Here is a 13,033-nt window from a genome sequence, read left to right on the forward strand (position 1 = left end):
CCAGAAGTATTTAACAGACATTTATTCTTCCTCTTCTGATAAAATCTTTCTATTATATTTTTCCCATTCCTCTTTCTCCTTCTCCTCTCCTCTTGCATCTTTATAATGATAAAACCAACATTATGGAAAGCTTTAAATGAGGATATTGTCCTTCCTTTCTAATCTACTTCCTTCTGTATTCTATCCCTTCTCCATTCTCTTTGCCATCTGCCCAGGGATTATGCTCATAAAGATATGGCCAAACAACGAGAGCTAACTTAAAAGCCAGACCGATTGTTAAAGAAAGGAACAACCAGCTCTAACAGCTGGTTTTGATCCTGTACAGAGGGCAAGGAAGTAATTCAGGACACGGAGACTTTTAGAACAAAGACTGTGTATCTGAGAGAAGCTAAAATAGCAAAAGGCATGTGGGGAGAGAAATGCCAACACAAATTACATGTGTGTGGGGCCTTGTGTGATACCTCCAGATCCCAGGCTGGTGTCTTGGTAAACGCAGGCAGGGCTTGGGAGCTGCTGGTGAACTTGGGCGCCAAAAAGTGAAATCGAAGCCTGGGTCAAGGTGGATGCTGAGAGCCAGGATCAATCTGAAGCATAATTTGGAAGGCTGGGTGGAGGGTCACACTGGATCCTACTCAGTGGTCTGCATCAGAGAGACAGAAATAGAGGGACAGGATATTTCTGCCAAGACTGGGATGATTCTGAGTACCAATACAATGGGAAGAACCCACATGTCCAATCCTAGCTGATCTGTGTTGTGGTGTCTGGGTGTCTTAATGACTTCACTTTATCAGCCATAGAACTTTATCTACTATGAAGTGCAGGTGTCTGCAAACTGTGTTCTCGGAGATGTTTGGGGGCCACCTCAGTAGCTGAGGGGGAGCTCCAGGGGGTGGGGATTCAGGGTCTTTCACCCCCACCTTACACTCTAGAACAATTCCACTTTGAATATAATGTCATATGAAAAAAGCTTAAACATCATTGCTAAAAGATACTAAAATTATTAAAAACCACTGACGCAGAGGGGTGAACCTCGTCAATATTTTGAAAGTGATTTTGTAAAATACAATCAGATTATGTTCAATATCTAGCCAGAAGCCTAGAGAGAATCTTTTAAAGAATTGCACAGAATTCTGAGACACCATAGCAACTTTAAACCTAAAGTTTTATTAGAAAAAGAATTCTCAGAGATATTTCATGATGTTGAAAGTGCAAAGGATAAAATACAGGAAGCTCATGCACATTTAGAAAGGAGGATGACAATTCATACGTATAGAAAAGATGTCTTGCTTCATTTTATAAAGTAGGAAAAGTAGAAACTAGATGTGACTTCGCAAAAGGTAAATCTCTAGGTGCCTATGATTGCTTTGTTAGAGGGCTCAGCCGAGATTGAATATGCATTAATTCATTTCTCCTTCACCCTCAGAGGAAAATGAAAAATTCTTTTTTTTTTTTTTTACAAAGGATAAGACACTTTAATCCTTAAAGTTTCCAGTATTTTATTTTATTTTATTTATTTTTAACATTTATTTATTTTTGAGACAGAGAGAGACAGAGCATGAACAGGGGAGGGGCAGAGGGAGAGGGAGACACAGAATCTGAAACAGGCTCCAGGCTCTGAGCTGTCAGCACAGAGCTCGATGCGGGGCTCGAACTCACGGACCGTGAGATCATGGCCTGAGCCAAAGTTGGACGCTCAACCGACTGAGCCACCCAGGTGCCCCAAGTTTCCAGTATTTTAAATTATAGTATACTAAATAAATATCAGCTTTGCTTTTTTCCCCCATTTTTCTTTCCTATAGTTTCATATACAGCTATAATCACTGATGAGCGTTTTTAATGTTTTGACAAAACATTTAAAATATACATATTTTTTAATGTTTATTTATTTTTGAGAGAAAGAGAAACAGAGTGTGAGTGGGGGAGGGGCACAGATTGAGGGAGACACACAATCCGAAGCAGCCTCCAGGCTCTGAGCTGTCAGGACAGAGCCTGATGTGGGGTTCGAACCCACAAATTGTGAGATTATAACCTGAGCCCAAATCAGATGCTTAACCGACTGAGCCACCCAGGGGCCCTGACAAAACATTTTAAAGATCACAAACAATTGTAATCTTTCCCATTATTAAGATTGCTTTGTAGGGGGACCTGGGTGGCTCAGTGATTAAAACAGCCAACTTTGGCTCAAATCATGATTTCCCGTTAGTGAGTTGGAGCCTCGCTCACATCAGACTCTGAGCTGCTCAGAGTCTGGAGACTGCTTTGGATTCTGTGTCTCCCTCTCTCTCTAACCCTCCCCTGCTCATACTCTGTCTCTCTTTCTCTCAAAAATAAATAATAAACATTAAAAAATTAAAAAAAAAAGATTGCTTTGTATTGTCTCAGCATGCTTCTGTCTCCACACTGTTCTGCCTATTTATAACAAAGTATTTGTTTCTATTTGTGCAAACAGAGAAAATTGAATACAGGAAACTGTGAGCAAGCCACATTGTTAGAGAAAAAGTAGGAACTGCTCTCATAATAGTAAATAGAAAGACAGTTTAACTATGTGTTCCAAGATGAAAGAATCAACCATTGTCAGGAGGAAACTAACTTCACAGACTTGATTCTCATTTCTTAAGAAATGAAATCTCCAGATGGGTACTGATTACAAGAAGAAAAGACTTCTATAATATTAAAAAAAATCTTTTTATCATGGAAAATTTTAAACATAACACACAAGCAGAACACCATAATGATTCCTCATCATCTAGCTTCAATGACAGTCAACATTTTGCCAATCTTGTTAATTATCTCCCCTTGTCCTTTTTTTTGCTGAAGTATTGGAAAGCAAATCCCAGGAGTTATATTATTTTACCAGTAAATACATCAGTGTGCATCTCTAACAAAAAATGACATTTTTAGGGAACATAGCACAGTGCCATTATGTATGTAATGAAATTAGCAGTAATTTCTGAACATCGCATAGTGCAGATTATATTCAGATATATATATTCCATATTCAGTCCATATTCGAGTTTCCCAAATTGTCTCAAAAATACCTTTTTAAACATGACTCTGTCAAATCAAAATCCATATGGAGTTCACATTGCACTTGGGTATCATATATTTAATACTTCTTGTAATAAACTTTCTTATTTCCCATGCCACTCATTTACTGAGGAAAACATCATTTGTCCTGTAAAATGTCCCACATTCTCATTGTTTCCTCTGGCATCATTTCATTTGTTCTGTTTCTTGTATTTCCTTCAAGTTTGTAGTTAGATCCACAAACTTGATATTCAGGTTCTTTTTTTCCCCTTTTTTTCTCTTGGGGACAAGAATAACTACATGGGGAAGGGTGGTTCTTCCTAGTGCATCACATGGGGGTGCACCCAGAAGTGTGGCAGACCCACTTTTTATCAATCTTGATTCTTCTAGACATTAACATAATTGCTTATTAGTTTCATCTTACAATACACGCATAATGGTTTTGGAATAACGATACTACAAGATCACTAACAATAAAACTACTGAATGTAGTTTACGAAAAGTATGCAATTCAAAAGAGTTATGCAATTTTTTTTTGCCTTTAAGATGTATATATCCTATCAAATATTTTCAGTAAAAATACTTTTTTTGTTACCCCAGATACTTATTTTTTTGTGTGTGCCGATGGCCATCTTTTTTTCTCTTTGATATAATTATGCTTTTCCAATTATGTACAACATTACTGGCAATAAAAACAATAAACGATACAACAACATGAGTGTTCAAAGAATCAAAACAATAAAATGAGTGTTCAGAGAAGTATTGCTTCTATTCCTGCCTTTTTCTCCTTCCTATTCCATCCCTGTTTCTAAGTATCCAATGTTAGTAGGCTTTGGTTTATTTATTTAGTTTTTCCATTGTTTCTTTTTGAAAATTATGAGCACATACATTGTATTCTTTTCCCATCAACTTCTTACATTGAAGTAGCAGACTGTGTGTCGCTTTTTCTCACTTAATGTGTCCTAGAGATCACTCCCTTTTAAAATGATGCTATGGCTTTTAAAATGATGGTATCATAGGGAGCACTGTGTAACAAAATCCTAAAATCTAAATGAAAGATGTGGACTTAAAAGTCTTACTGATGTAACAAAGTTTAACCATGAAAAGGAGACTTAACCTTATGACCCCAGTGGCTAGGTTTTAACCTTTTGGGAGAGGCCAGCAGATCCTATGCCTCAAACAAAAATCAACTGGTCAATAACCACACCCTCTACCCTTCCTGGTTTGCAAAAGTATCCTTTTCCTTTTAAAATTTGGTAGATTACTCTTCCCTGAGAAGGCATCAAACTAAGTATTACAGTAACCTGGAAGGAATAGAAATAATGAAGATATGAACTGGATTCATGTTGTTTACTTTAGGATAAATTTAAGTGTAAGGTAAGTAATAATAGTTAATGATAGAGCGTTTTTGTATGTTTGTCCACTATGTGTGGCATCTGAGAGTTCTAAAGAACATTTTTATAAGTTTAAATTGTTTCAGGGGCGCCTGGGTGGCTCAATCAGTTAAGCGTCCGACTTCAGCGTGGGTCATGATCTCACAGTCCATGAGTTCGAACCCCACATCGGGCTCCACACTGACAGCTTGAAGCCTGGAGCCTGCTTTAGATTCTGTGTCTTGCTCTCTCTATGCCCCTCCCCTGCCTGCACTCTGTCTCTCTGTCTCTCTCAAAAATAAAATAAAAACATAAAAAAAAATTTAAAAAAAATGTTTCAGGGACTTTCTTAAAATTTGTAATAAACATTTACATGTTTAAGGAAAACTGATTTTTCAAAGTTGTATTTATTTAAATGTGTTTATTAACACTTAGAGCCCTAAAGTACAAATATCAATCAGTGTCTGTCTCCAGGCACAAGAGCCCAGTGGGCATTAAAGAATCTTTCAATAATTTGCAGAAGATAAAAATAATAACAAAATTACTCATCATGAAAAATCCAACACTTTACCCACATCATGGTACTGTTATAGACACTACTCACTTTTGCATTAAAGACATGGTTTCATTTTAGTATTTTTGTTATTACTATTAACTTTTCCAGACCATGAATAATAAAAATATCAGAACTGGGAGGGATTTGAAGTAATGCCTTCAACACATATTTATAAACCCTGTTCGGGATGTCATAACAAAATTCTACAGACTGGGTTGTGGTTATCAACAACAGAAGTCTGTTTCTCCCAGTTCTAGAGGCTGGGAGGTCCAAGATGAAGGTGCTGGCAGATTTCGTGTCTACTGAGAACCCAGTTCCTAGTTCATAAACTGCCATCTTCTTGCTGTTACTTCATATGGCAGAAGGGGTGAAGGAACTCCCTGGAGTCTCTTTTATAAAGGCACTAATCCAGGGTGCTTGGATGGCTCAGTTGGTTAAGCGTCCAACTCTTGATTTCGGGTCAGGTCATGATCTCATGGTTGGTGACGCTGGCAGTATGGACCCTGCTTGGGATTCTCTCTCTCTCTCCCTCTCTCTGTCCCTCTCCTGCTCATGTTCTGTCTCTCAAAATAAATGAATAAACTTAAAAAGAAAAAGAAAAATATAAAGGTACTAGCCCCATTCATAAGGGCTCTACCCTCAGGAGCTGGTCTCCAAAAGGCCCTACCTCCAAATATTATCACACTGGAGATTAGGTTTCAACATATGAATTTTAGGAGACGCAAACATTCAATCTATAGCAAATCCCATACTATTTTGTTAGCATTCTACGATGATGCTATGTGGGATATTAATGAATTCATGAATGAAGTAAAGACATGTACTTTAAAATATGATGAGGGCACCTGGGTGGCTCAGTTGGTTAAGCATCTAACTTCGGCTCAGGTCATGATCTCACACAGTTCATGAGTTCCAGCCCCACGTCAGTCTCTGTGCTGACAGCTCAGAGCCTGGAGCCTGCTTTGGATTCTGTGGCTCCCTCCCTATTTCTGCCCTCCCCAACTTGTGCTCTGTCTCTCTCTCTCTCTCAAAAATAAACATTAAAAAAATTTTTAAAAATATGATGACATGTTATGATAATTTAATATATAATTCCTTGATTCTTGGATTAACTGAGCAAAAAATGGAATTGTTTACCAGAAGAAAAATTTTGTTATACTAAAAACCAAAAATTATAATATGAAGTTAATGATTTACCTTTATTTTTTGTTTGGTTCTTATCAGAGTCCTAATATTATATTAAGTATTTCAAATATCACAGAAGTAAAACTTTTTTTTTTCCTATTGGCATTATTTGAATGCATTAGTTTTCTCATATATCATAAATAGATAGTATCTAACAAAGTTAAAAATTAATGGGGACCAATTACTACTAACATTAAAGAGCCATAAATTGAGTATGTTTGTAAGTTAGCATTCATGGTTTGTAATGGTATTTCTTTTTTTTTTCTTTTTTTCATTACAAAATTTTCCAGGTCTCACCAGCCTGGGGTACAAGTAGAGCAATGTTGATAGTAATATTCCAAATTTCACTGCCTCTAGTCCCTAGCTCACAATTGCAGGAGGTTGGTTTCCCTCAAAATTCCAACCAGTTCTATCTGGGAATCCCAAAGCTGTCCCGTGTGAATTCAAGAATTCCTCTTAAGGTCTCTGTCTCAAGCCTGTTGGGCTGCCTGAAGGTGAAGCCGTAGTGTGGGTGCTCTTGACCTGAGAGCTCTGAAGTCTAACTGAGGTGGAGCTCTAGTCTTTTTCCACCATAAATCCTTAAAATGCCAAAACAGTGCTCCTTTCTCTGTTGCTCTACTCAGACCATACCTAGAGGTCACACTGTTTGAAAGAGATACTTTTATAAAGACCTCGAATAAGTCAAGCTTGCACTTTAAGACTCATTCCACAAGCGTTTTACCTGCCAAAATGGTACCACCATGTGCCAAGAACTTAAAACTTCCATGCTCCCACTAGCTTTAGAATGAAATGCTTCTTGATAAAATTTTAAGTGGAGGGATTGCATTATTTCAAAATTTGGCATCATGTAAGATGTTTGTAATATTTTTATCACATTATTTCAGATTTTCAAAACTTAAAGTTACACAAAATTGGATGCCACTGTGCTGTGGGTGCCACACGGAAGTGGAGGAAATGCCTTCTCTCATTTTGTCTTGTACAGAAGTGCCTCAGAGGAGCAGTTTGTTTGGGTTTTGCCTCCAGTCTCTTCTTCCTTAAAGCTCAGACCTCCAATCCATGGGGCTGTGACAGGAGCTATGCAGCGCCCTGTCCCCACTCCCCACTTCTATCATTCTTCCAGATGATAGAAGAAAACTCTCATCAAAACAAATTCACAACAAAAATATTTGAATTGACTTCTAGAACTTTCTCTGTAAAAATACATTAAAGATACCCAGAAAAGTGAATTCATCAGATTTAGCCAGAGACTATGCCTTATTTGCCCTTCATAGTCATTAAATGTTGAAAAATATGTAAAAGGAGAATGAAGAAAAAAGTTTCATATAAAGTTTAATGAAGAGTTTCATATAAACCGAGTCATCAGTGCTAACGCATGACCCTTGTTTAGACCCTAGTTAGACCCTAGTTTGAACAAACTAACTATTTAAGATGTTTGAGGGAATAATTCCAGAGATTTGGATATGGAGTGGGTATTAGATGATATTAAGCAATTATTGTTAATTGTCCAAGGTGGGATAATGGAATTGTGGTTGTGAAGAAAATGTGACTATACTTTAGAAATAGACACTAAAATTTTTGGTTTATATACTTTATATACTACAAAGAGAAAAAGCAAGTATAGCAAAATGTTGACAATGTTAAATGTAGACTAGGGGGTGGTAGGTATTTATTCTAATTCTCTGTACATTTGAATTTTTTTACATAAAATATTTTTAAGACTATTTAAAAATTTTTAAATAAAAATTTAATTTTTTTACATAAAATTTTTTTACATAAAATATTTTTAAGACTATTTAAAAATTTTTAAATAAAAAATTAAAAATTTTTAAATAAAATGTTTAAATAAAAATTTTAAATAAAAAACATTAAAAATTTTTAAATGTTTATTTATTTTTTAGAGAGAGAGAGAGAGAGAGAGACAGAGACAGAGTGCAAGCAGGGGAGGGGTAGAGAGAGGGAGACACAGAATCCAAACCAGGCTCCAGGTTCTTAGCTGTCAGCATAGAGCCTGATGTGGGGCTTGAACTCACAAATCACGAGATCATGACCTGAGCTGAAGTATGACATTTAACTGACTGAACCATTGAAGCGCCCCTTTTTAAAACTATTTTTAAGAGTTGAGTTGTATTATGCTATATGCAGTATCTTTTTAAAAAGGGATCAATATTCTATTTTACTTCTTTTATTTTTCTTCCAAGCTATACAAAATGTTTCCTTGAAACTAGTGTGTTAAGTTGAATGTACTTTCATTGAATCATATTGTATTTCATTGGAACTCAGTTTAAAACAGAGAGCCTTAACATGAGGGATAAGACATATTCTCAGTAGTAATAGTGACTCATCATAGGAATAATTCCTATGGAGGTGGGGAGTGAGCATGAGTATTTTACAAAATTTCATAGGAGATTCTAACATTCTGCCCTTTAACTTTCAAAACCATCTCTCATGGCAGAATTTTTTCTTTTATTTCCAGACTCAAAGCTAATCTTATAACTGTACTCTTAGAAATTGTGTGGCAGTCCACCTTTTTTCTCTCCTCCTTCTCTTCTGTTATCACTCGAAAGTCTGTGTGTAGAGGACCTTGTGGGAAATTGGTGGACGTGGTCTGTGAGGGCCTGGAAACAGAGTTCTCACTCTGAGGCCCTCTATACCAATGTCAATTACTTTTTTCCAGCAACTTCCCCACAGTCATTGCTTGAATCCTTTACTCTCCATTTTTAGAAGCCAGATGGCAGGGAATTGGCAGTTTTCCAAGGAAGTAGGTTAGTCCCTATAATATTTGTTGAGCTCCTACTCTGTGCAATCCTATCAGCTGGAATAAAAAAAAAAAGTGAGAGAAAGACTATTTTCTAGTCACTAGCAGCTAACCAAGATATGACAGCTATGCAGAGTAGAAAGCAGTGGGGAAGATGGTGGAGTAGCAGGACCCTGAGCTCACTGAGTCAACAGTTACATGTATTGCAACTGACTTTGAAAGTGACATGAAGACTGGCAGAACAGATCTTCTACAGCTATTTGCAGAGAGAAGTCTGCAAAAAAGGATAGGAGGGGTAGAGATGTGGTTGGGAACCAAACCCCTGGTGTCACTAACTATAAATGGGAGGGACACCACAAGCACAGAGGAGTGATGGGATCAGACCCCACACTAGGGCATCCCTGGCCCTGGGGACCCACATTGGGAAGATGAGTCCTTATAGCATCTGGCTTTGAAAATCAGTGGGACTTCACTCTGAGAGCTTGAAGAATCAGCAGGGCTTGGGCTGCCGAGGTGGCTCAGTCACTTAAGTGTCTGACTCTTGATTTCAACTCAGGCTATGATTCACAGTTCATGAGTTTGAGTCCCGCATCAGGCTATTTGCTGACAGCATGGAACCTGCTTGGGATTCTCTTGCTCCTTCTCTCTCTGCCCTTCCAAAGCTCGTGCTCTCTCTCTCTTTTTCAAAATAAATAAACTTAAAAAAAAAATCACCAGGGCTTAACTCTCGAAAGCTGGATGGCAATAGCAAGCCAAGCCTCTGCCCTTAAAGAGCCAGGATACTAAGTGACTCTCTGGAGACACAGCACAGAAGCAGCCTGGGCAGCACCTGGGTGTCTCAGTCGGTTAAGCCTCTGACTTCAAGCCCTGCATCGGGCTCTGCACTGACAGCTCAGAGCCTGGAGCCTGCTTCAGATTCTGTGTCCCACTCTCTCTCTGCCCCTCCCTTGCTCATGCTCTGTCTCTCTCTCAAGAATAAATAAAACATTAAAAAATAAATTAATTAAAATAAATAAACATTAAAAAATCTTTCTAATAAAAAAATACAAAATAAAAGTGCTTCGGGTATACATGAAGAAGATTTATTGACTAATTTGAGGTCATGTGTTGGAAGAGCAGAGATCTGCAGGAGAGTTCTTTGGGAGAAAAAGTTCTTTTTCTTGTCCTTTCTCAGCCTAGATAGTTGCATGCTTGTGGGAGTCAGTCCTAACACTCACCGGCCAGCCCTGGAATTTCTTTCAGCCCTGCCCCATCCAACTCACCTGCCTTGGCAGGTGTCCCACCACACCTGGCAGGAAGCCCTGGCTAGAACCAGCACCTCTCCAAAGTGACTCCTGCCCTGCAGAGGTGGGGAGATGACCCCACACATGACCCCACCTGCAGTTTGTGCGCAGGAAACAAGTCCTGCCCATCAGTACACCCACAGCTGTCACAGCAACTAATTGCAGATAGCCAGGCTGAGGGCCAGTCCCACCGACCAGCATGCCCACAGCAATCAAGACTCAGCCACAATAGGAGGACGCATGCAGCCCACACAGCAGTCACCCTAGAGCACTTGGTTCTGGTAACCAAGGGGGGACTGAACTACAATGCACCACAGGACCCCATCTACACAACGTCACTACTTTCAAGACCAATAGCCATAGCTGACCTACCTAATACATAGAAACAGACACAGAGAGACAAAATGGGGGGACAGAAGAATAAGTCCCAACTGATAGAATAAGACAGGGATGCCTGGGTGGCTCAGTCGGTTAAGTGTCTGACTCTTGGTTTTGGCTCAGGTCATGATCTCACAGTTCGTGAGTTTGAGCCCCACATTGGGCTCCATGCTGTCAGCACAGAGCCTGCCTGAGATTTTCTCTCTCCCTCTCTCTCTGCTCCTCCTCTGCTCTCTCTGTCTCTCAAAATAAATAAACTTAAAAAAAAAAGAATAAGACAAAACCACAGAAAAAGAGCTAAACAAAATGGAGGTAGACAATATACTTAATAAAGACCAAAGTAATGATCATTAGATACTCAGGGATACTCATTAGAGAGAGGAGTGGATAAACTCAATGAGAACTTCAACAGATATAGAAAATATAAAAAATAGCCAGTCAGAGCTGAATTAGGCAATAGTTGAGATGAAAAATACACTAGAGGGAATCAACAGCAGGTTAGATGATGCAGAAGAATGGATCAGCAACCCAATCAACTGAATAGCAAAAGAGAAAAGAATAATAAAAATGGGAATAGGTTAAGGGACACCTGTGACATCATCAAATATAGTTACATTTGGATTACAGGGATCTCAGAAGAAAAAGAAGAGAGAGAGAAGGGGGCAGAAAATTTATTTGAATCATAGCTGAAAACTTACCTAACCTGGGGAAGGAAACAGACATCTAGGTCTGGGAGGCAAAGAAAGCCCCAAATAAGATGAACCCAAGGAAGCCCACACCAAGACACATAAGAATTAAAATGGCCAAAAAAAAAAAAAAAAAAAAAAGCAGCAAGAAAAAGCAAACAGTTACATGCCAGAAAAAAGCCCCACAAGGCTATCAGGTGATTTTTCAGCAGAAACTTTGCAAACCAGAAGGGAATAGCATGATATATTCAAAATGCTGAAAGGGAAAAACCCCTACAATCAAGAATACTAATGTTATCATTAATTGAAAGAGAGATATAAGGTACCCAGACAAACAAAAGTTAAAGGAGTTCATCACCACTAAACCAGATTACAAAAAATGTTAAAAGGAATGCTTTACTTGGAAAGAAAAGACCATACCTAGAATTAAGAAAATTAGGAAGGGAAAAAATTTCACTGGTAAAGGCAAACATACAGTAAAGACAGCAGATTAATCACTTATAAAGCCAATATAGAGGTTAAAACACAAAAGTAGTAAAATCAATTATATCTACAACAATTAGGGGATATACAAAATAAAAAGATATAGACTATAATATGACATACATAAAACATGAAGGGCAAGTAAAAATTTAGTGCTTTTAAAATGTGTTCAAACTTAAGTGTCCATCTACTTTATGTAGACTGCTATATACATAGGATGTAATATATGAACCCCATGGTGACCACAATCCAAAAACCTGTAGTAGATGCAAAAGAAATAAAGAGAAAAGAATCCAAGCATAACACTAAAGAAAGCCATTGAGCCACAAGGAAAGAGAGCAAGAGAAGAGAGGAATAAAGAATAACTATAAAAACAACCAGAAAACAATGAACAAAATGGCAATAAGTACATATCTACTACTAATTACTTTAAATGTAAATGGACTAAATGATCCAGTAAAAAAGTGTAGGGTATGGATGGATGGATAAAAAATGGATAAAATGGATAAAACAGAATGGATGAAAAAAAAAGCAAAAAACAAAACAAGACCCATCAATATGCTGCCAACAAGAGACTCACTTTAGACCTAAAGATACATATACACTAAAAGTAAAGGGATGGAAAAAGCTATTCCATGCAAATGGAAGTGGAAAAAAAAAGCCAGGATAGCAATATTTATACAGACAAAATGGACTTTAAAACAAAGCCTGCAACATCAAAAAGAAGGGTATCATATAATGATAAAGGGATCAATCCAACAAGAGAATGCAATTGCAAATATCTATGCACACAACATAGGAGCACCTAAATACATAAAGCAAATATTAACAGACATAAAAGGAGGCTGATAGTAATACAATAACAATAGGGGAATTTAACACCCCATTTTTATCAATTAACAGAGCATCCAGATAGGAAATAGGAAACAGTGGCTTTAAACAATACATTAGGCCAGGTGAACTTAAGAGATATACACAGAACATTCCATCCAAAACCAGCAGAATATGCACTCTTTTCAAATATACACAGAATATTCTCTAGGATAGATAACATGGTGGGCCATAAGACAAGTGTCAATAAGTTTAAGAAGACTGAAATCATATTAAGCATGTTTTCCAACCACAATGGCATGAAACTAGAAATCCATTACAAGAAAAAAAAAACTGGAAAAAATACAAACACACGGAGGCTAAACAATAGACTACTAAACAACCAACAGGGCAAAGAAGAAATCAAACTGGAAATCAAAAAAATTGACAGAAACAAATAAAAATGGAAACAATGGTGCAAAATCTTTGGGACACAG

At 37.7% G+C, this 13,033-nt stretch overlaps 1 protein-coding gene across 4 annotated transcripts in view; it reads left to right on the forward strand.

Moving 5' to 3' along the window:
* Positions 1 to 13,033, forward strand: part of FBXL13 (F-box and leucine rich repeat protein 13) — a 209,275-nt gene that overhangs the window by 16,063 nt on the left and 180,179 nt on the right. The gene's annotated exons all lie outside the window — the stretch shown is intronic.

The sequence above is a fragment of the Panthera leo genome, chromosome A2, assembly GCF_018350215.1.
Source record: "Panthera leo isolate Ple1 chromosome A2, P.leo_Ple1_pat1.1, whole genome shotgun sequence".
NCBI classification, from domain to species: Eukaryota; Metazoa; Chordata; class Mammalia; order Carnivora; family Felidae; genus Panthera; species Panthera leo.